General features: G+C 46.9%; 1 long non-coding RNA gene across 1 annotated transcript in view; it reads right to left on the reverse strand.

Moving 5' to 3' along the window:
* The window catches only part of LOC146081026 (uncharacterized), a 108,552-nt gene that overhangs the window by 100,543 nt on the left and 448 nt on the right, over positions 1 to 7,561 (reverse strand). The window lies entirely within an intron of this gene.

A 7,561-nucleotide genomic window follows, 5' to 3' on the forward strand; every position in this document is an offset into this window, starting at 1 on the left:
TGGCACTTGTAGTTCGCCTGTAAAAAGCAATGTAATGATATGTATGATGGATTTAACCCTATCAGGCCGGCGTCCACTGGCCACGGACGCCGGTGACAGCCCCGGGCTTCAGCCCTGGACGGGTGAAGCTTGGGGGGGGGGGGCCCCTTTATTGGGGGGGTCCCCACTCCTCCAGGTACCCCGTCCAAGGCTGACCAGCCACGGTGCTCATGTTTTGGCCGGGGGACCTTGTATAAAAAGTGTCCCCCGGCTGTGGCATGACACCGCGGGCTGTTGGAGCCCGGTGCTGGTTTCAAAATACGGGGGACCCCCAGATTTTTTGTCCCCCGTATTTTTGGAACCAGGACCGGTCCAAGAGTCCGGGGCTGGTTTCAGAAATACGGGGGACCCCTATGCTTTTTGTCCCCCCGTATTTTTGGAACCAGGTCCGGCTCAATGAGCCCGGGGCTGGTTATGCTTAGGAGGGGGGACCCCACGCCATTTTTTTTTTTACTTTTTTTTTTTAGCACAAAATCGCATTTATGAAAATGCGCACATTTTCATGACTGAAAATGCGCACATTTTCATGACTAAAAATCGCGGCAAATCGCGGCAAATCGCATTTTTTGCCGCTAATTCGCATCTCATTACATATGCGAATTCGCGGCAAAAAACGCGATTTTTAAAGGTGCGATTTGGTGCGATTTTTTTTTAGTCTAAAAAAACGCACCCTATTACATTTCGCCCATAAAGTCGCAAAAATGTATGCAAATGTTGTTATAGTGCGGTCTAAGACCAACATCAGCTGTTCATACAATAATCTGGTATGGTTCCTAAGACACTTCAGAACTATTGGAGTGAAACCGGAAGTGTACAGCCTGGGATCCAACAACAGATCCCAGGCTGTACACTTCCGGTTTCACTCCAATAGTTTAAATGATTATTTACGCCCACTACCTTTTCGGGTCCCGCATTGAGCTTTACTCCCCTATATGTTGGACACTGTATGTGATCCTTTAACTTACAAAAGTGTTTATACGTCTTGCTGACTTATTGTCCGCTAAGCCCCTGATGAAGTCAATTTATTGACGAAACGCGTTGGGCCTACGACACCATCTGTACCAGTAACAGACCTGCTGTACTTTTAAAGCTTGAAGTCTTTGTGAAGACTAAGGAATAAATGTATACATTTTAAACAGTTGTGTTTTCCTGAGCGCACTCTAAACCTTTTTATCTCTATTTGCCTACAGGGGTCCATTAGAGTTGCTGCTCTTATTACCACCTTGGGCGCGGTTGGGGTACTATTTCTTGTGATATATATATATATATATATATATATATATATATATATATATATATATATATATATATATATATATATAGAGTTTGTGGACGGGCAGCACTTCCAAACACAGAGCCGAATGCTCCGGTGCCCAGCTGTATGATACCGCAGTATCCAGATCAGAGGCGTAGCGAGGGTGGTGCCGGTGGAGCACCAGCTCCGGGCGCAGGAAGATAACATGGCGCCGGAGCTGTGCCGGCACCACCAGCTCGTCCGCTCCGTCCCGGCTCCCCGCTGTGTCCACTGTCCGGGAGACGTGCTGCAATTTAAAATTCACGTCTCCCGCTGGACCGCTAGCCAATAGGCGCTTGCAGTCCAGCAGCCAATCAACTGGTGGCTGCTGGACCGCAAGCGCCTATTGGCTAGTGCGGTCCAGCGGGAGATGTGAGTTTTAAATAGCACCACTGGCACAGTGCACGTCTCCCGGACACAGCGCCTAGCTAGTAGCTACAACCCTGCATGAGATCCGTGAGAACGGAGTCTGTGCGCCCTGAAGGGGCACTTCTGCTCTTTCACTGCTTTAGCCGGAGCAGGTATTCTGAGCGTCCCTCTCCCCATCACTCGCCGCCAGGGCCGGCCGACGCAGAGTGTGTGCGTGTCTGCATATAGTGCAAACAGATGAGGCTGCTGCTCTACCAGCAAACCAGCTGCAGCCACGCTAGAGGTACAGTAGCGTAGCTGGAGGTCCCCGTCTGCCCTGCTCGCCCTTCTGTGTTTTTACCTGCTCATCCAGTAACTGCAGGGGAAGGGCTCCTTAGCCCCTGACCACAAATTCCTCATCCCCTGTGTTTCACCTTTCCTGTGAAGGCTCCATGGAGGCACCCCGGCTGATATTATGGAAATTATGGAAGCATGGATGTATAAATATTTTTTTTGGGGGGGGGGGTATGTGTATGTTCAGAGGAATGTGTGTGTAATATATATATATATATATATATATATATATATATATTATAGTGTATGTATGGGAGGTTTTATTATATATCTCTATATTGGTGGTATGTGTATCTAGAAGAAGTATATATTGGGGAGGGGTATGTGTATATATGCATATAGGAAGCATGTGCAGGAGGGAGCATATATACGTTTATATGGGAGCATGTATATGTGTATTTTTGGAGTGTATTCAGTGCTGCACTTTCTTCAAGCACTGATTATTTGTTATTTGTATTTTTTTTTGTCAGAGCCCACAAAGCATCAGTCTCACACCCAGACACCCTGCGGCTGTCTCACATCTTCTCCCCTCCCCCATCACGGTCACCACTGTGTGCCACATAACCCAGGCACTGTGCCTGCTGCCAACGTAGCGAAGCAGCAACTCCCCATCGGACTGCCTTGCTCCGAGATCCTGCCACCATGATGGCAGCAGCCATCACAAGGAACTTCCCCAACCTCCCCTCTGGCTAACCCCCCTCTAACTGTCTCTCTCTGCCTGACATGCTTTCTCTCACTCATCTCTCTCTTTGCCTGCCCCTCCCCTCTCTCTCACCTCTTTCCACCTGAGTCGGACCCCCTCTCTACCTCTGTACCTGATCCCTCTCTTTCACACCTCTTCTCTAGGTCTGATCTCCCCTCTTAACCCTCTCTTTTTCTCTGTATCTGACCCCCCTCTCTCTTATCCCCCTTTCTCTCATTTCCTCACAACCTCTCACCCCTCTCTCTCTCTATCATGGGACACTATCTCTCATCCCCCCTCCTTTCTTTCTTCCCTTTCTCTAACCCCTCTCTTTCCATCTGCCCTGATGGGGCCCCCCTATTCCTGACACCCTATCTCACTCCACTTCATTTAACCACTTCTCTCATCCACCCGTCTCTCTCTATCCATGATTCTTTATCTCTGTACCCCCTCTTTCTCTCTCAAACCCAGGCACCCTCTCCTCTCACTCCGCACTATCACTCCCACCCTCCCTCCCTGCTCCCAACTATCACTCCCTGCTCCCAACTATCACTCCCACCCTCCCTCCCTGCTCCGCACTATCACTCCCACCCTCCCTCCCTGCTCCGCACTATCACTCCCACCATCCCTCCCTGCTCCGCACTATCACTCATTCCCTGCTCCACACCACTCCTATGCTTGAGCATTACGGTGTGTGGTATAATGTTGGGCCACGCCCACTTTTCATTGCGCAGGAGCCTCACCTACTACAAATTGGGGGGGGGGGGCGCGAAACATGCCCTTGCTCCGGGCGCCGTGGCACCTAGCTACACCACTGATCCAGATATGTGTCAGGAGTCAGCGGCACCGGAGTCTGATCAATAAGGCAATGCAAGCTGAGCTTAGCTGGATCAAACGTTTTCAAAGTTTTATTACTTCTTCATCAGGATGATTCTATATATATATATTGCTAATTCTACTGTAATATGTGAATGATTGTGAATGATTTTATTATCTGTATGAAATATGTTTTTAGATTTTTTTGTATATGTAAAGCGCTGTTTTGTGCGAATGCCGGTACTTGAATAAAATGATATGCTGCTTTATAGGAATAACTGATCAGAAACCTTATTTTCGGTATTAATATGGCGGCCGTTATGAATGGAGACAAGTTCTTCAGGTAAATGGCCGCCGTAATTAGCGTTGTATAATAGAGTGATAAGTGAAAATCAAGGATATTATATATCCGTAAGTGAGTAAATGCTAGACCGGCACTCCCACTAAGCAACGCTAGTAATTGATTAATGACTCACCAATTAGAACAGCTAAATATATGCACAGAGGTCCGTGAACAGACATACCCACTGACAAAGTCCCATAGGATAAAACGCATTTGGGCGGAGCTGAAGGACATGAGTCATGACGCTTTGACGCGGTGAGCTCCGAGAGCCAGGTGTGGGGGTGCTTACTTACACTGCTTTATCACTTGCAAGTCTCTCAGTGATGCTCTTCTCCTGATGAGAGATTGGGGAGGGGCGATCTTGGCAAGTGCTGCGCTGATAGGCTAGTAGCTCTGATCTGTCACTCTATGACTCTGCCCAGCATTATACACACACCCACAGAGTGACAGATCTGGGCTATTATATATGAGATGTATATCTATTTATAATAAATTTTTACCATGGGGTCATACATAGCGTTGCAAGATGCCAGCTGTACTCAGACACTTTTTAAAGTGGCAATCATTTGTCAAAACAAAAATGTCTGAGTTTGTGCATCCTGCACCTCTGGTGAGCCTCTGGAACTTACCACATTTTTTTTGCACATAACCTCCATAATGTGACTATAATTATTAAGAATGGAGCTGAGAGAACGAGTCAATTGATTCTGCTGTGTGGAAGGACTGGGAAAGACATTACCTTCAAATTTTCCAACTGAAACACAGTGGGCGGTATTCAATGAGCCAGAATCGCTGGTCACAGTGATCCAGATTTAACATTCGCCTGCCAATCGCCGGTTTTTTGCTGTGAATCGCCATGCATGGGGATTCGTGGGGAGTCGCCAAGTAACCCTATTCAACGTGGCTGAGAATCGCCGGCCCTAACGGCGATTCTCAGCCATACCGGCGTTTCCCTATACAGCCGCATTAATGTAGTCAGTTGTTTAAAAAAATGCAGAGAAATGCCAGAAAAAAGCAAATTACCCTGTACAAACGCTTCCCATACAGCATACGGCAAACGCTGGGTATTCTGCTCTACGGGCAAACGAAGGAGTGAGGTGGGGAGGAGAATCATGGGTAAGTGAGGTGCACCATGGGTAAGAAAAGTGCTTTGTGGGAGAAAAAAAAAATGCCTGAAAAAATTAAATATATATTTGTATAGCACTTCTACGACCATGACATCACACAAGGGCAGCAAATAATAATACATTAGACTTGCATAGTTAAATAGAACACTTCAAACCAATTATTTCACATGTTCCTATAAAAGTTCACCAGAAAAAAATGACGAGGGACACTCGGTGAGGAACGGCGATATGAAAGAAGAAAAAGGAATCGCCAACTTCTCATTGAATACACTTTTGGCGATTCCCCTCAACTACCGTCGATTCCCCATGTAAAATCCTATAGACCAAAAACGGCGATTTGGAGAGAATAACATTTGGCGATTGCTGCTTCATTCACCGGTAGTCATCGGCGATTTCAGCTCATTGAATACGGTGATTCGCATTTGGGGCTCCAAAAATCACCGTCAGACACGATTAAAACACAGAATCGCCATAAAACTTGGCGATTCTGGCTCATTGAATACCGCCCAATGTTGTGGCCATATGTGGACCGAAATTTTTTTTGCTGAACATTTTTTTTAAACTGCTGATCTCAGATAAATACTGTGTTCAAGGAATCAAACCTCCCTATTCTTTGAATATAACCTATTATTGTGATGTTAAAAGCACTGCTATGAATAGATGTTTTGTCCTTTTTACGTTAGTAGGCTATTCAGTTTTTTCTAGACTATTAAATACTAGGGGTAGATAAAATCGTCAAGTGGTGGTTTTGCCCATAGCAACCAATCACATTGTTGTCTATCATTTTCTAGATTGCAATAGAGAAATGATGGTGCTACTGTAGTGGTTCTCAAACTCGGCCCTCAGGACCCCACACAGTGCATGTTTTCCAGGTCCCCGGCAGGTGCACTCATTACTGACTGACACTGTTTAAAAGATCCACAGGTGGAGCTAATCATTTCACTTGATTCTGTGAGGAGACCCTGAAAACATGCACTTTGTGGGGTCCTGAGGATCGATTTTGAGAACCTGTGTGCTAGTGTATATGTGCCAGTCAGCAGTGCTGGATTTAAGTGTCTGACCGCCCATAGGCACCACATTTTTTGCCCCCCCCCCCCGACCTATTATAAGGAGGGAGATAAAAGAGAAAGGGAGCAAGAGAGAGAGGAGGTTGAGGACTGTGCACGAGAGTGGCTCTGTAGCACAGTCAGAGCGGCCGGGGAGCAGCCCCCAGTGTTCCTCCTGGCTCAGGTTGGTGTCCCTCCCCCCCCTGTGTGCCCCCCTTGCAATGTGGACAAAGAGCTGTGCACTCAGCTGTCACTACGCCGTGACCCTTAACAGTGGCAAACGCAGGATTTTCAGAAGGGGGTTTCCAGAGAGGGTCGGAGCAAAGCACGGAGATGGACACTTAGGTGACCCAGTATATGCTGAGTCAGTTAAAGTATTATAAATAGACCAAATGTATATAAATAATAATATATATATATATTTAACAGCAGTGTAGACCCCTGGCCATAGCAATGTATTGGGGCCCCTACCGATCCTCCAGCGGTAGGGTTTAGGGGGTGCTATGAGCGGAAGCTTTGATGTCCCGCAGGTGGTAGGGCGTATTATATCAACCGCTCAGCATGTAGGGCCTGGATCAGTAATTTCCACTAATTACCCCTTTACTGCACATATGGTGGGAGATGAGGTGGGAGAAGGGTGCATTGGGCTGAATGAAGGGGCCCTGATACATAACTTCCAGGGTGGTAGAGGATGTTTAATACGCAGAGAGGGGGTGTATAGTGGAGTGGGCTTATTATTCATAATTTTCTGGTGGGAGGACAGCTTGCTTGACTGCAGATATCTCCAGTTCCCAGGAACTAGATTTATTAGCTTTTAATGGAATTACAAAGTAGAGAATCCCACCTACCAAATGGTATTGGGGACTAGGGGATCAGAGTTCAGGAGGCAGAGCAATCTGCCAATGAGAATATAAAACTACATACCAGGTGTGTGGAGCTGGAGCAGTAACCAGCTGCTGGAAGGCTGATATCTCTGGTTCTGGGAAAAGTAGAGACAAGCTACTAGTGTCCATCAAAGGGGGAAGAGTCCCAGATTTTGGAATATACCCTCAGAAAAACTCTAAGTCAGACAGAACCTGAAATATCTGACTGGGAAGAGCAATTAACAGGCTTGGATAATTACCACTCCTTTGAAGTCAGATATCTCCGGTTCCCCAGGGCCGATTTTTAAAATTCTTGTACCCATGGAAAGAGGGGACCCTCAGCTTTCAGACTAGGGCTCTTAGATTCCTAGGGGGGTTTCTGGGTACTCAGAAACCCCCCCTGCGTGCGCGACTGCTTAACCCCTGTACTTCCATGTGTCTACCTCTACGACTGTATACATGCTATAATATAATCCCATGTGTCTAACACTACCACAGGCATCATAGCTCAGCAGCAGCTACTGCATATGCCATATACTCCCATGTGCACACCATGTGCCATATACTCCTACCTGCACACAATGCAGGCAGAGCACACTGAGGGCCAATCAGAGCCCTTGGACAGAAGTCACAGCAGAAGTAAATGCTG

Source organism: Crinia signifera, chromosome 5 (genome assembly GCF_055691185.1).
Source record: "Crinia signifera chromosome 5, ASM5569118v1, whole genome shotgun sequence".
NCBI lineage: Eukaryota > Metazoa > Chordata > Amphibia > Anura > Myobatrachidae > Crinia > Crinia signifera.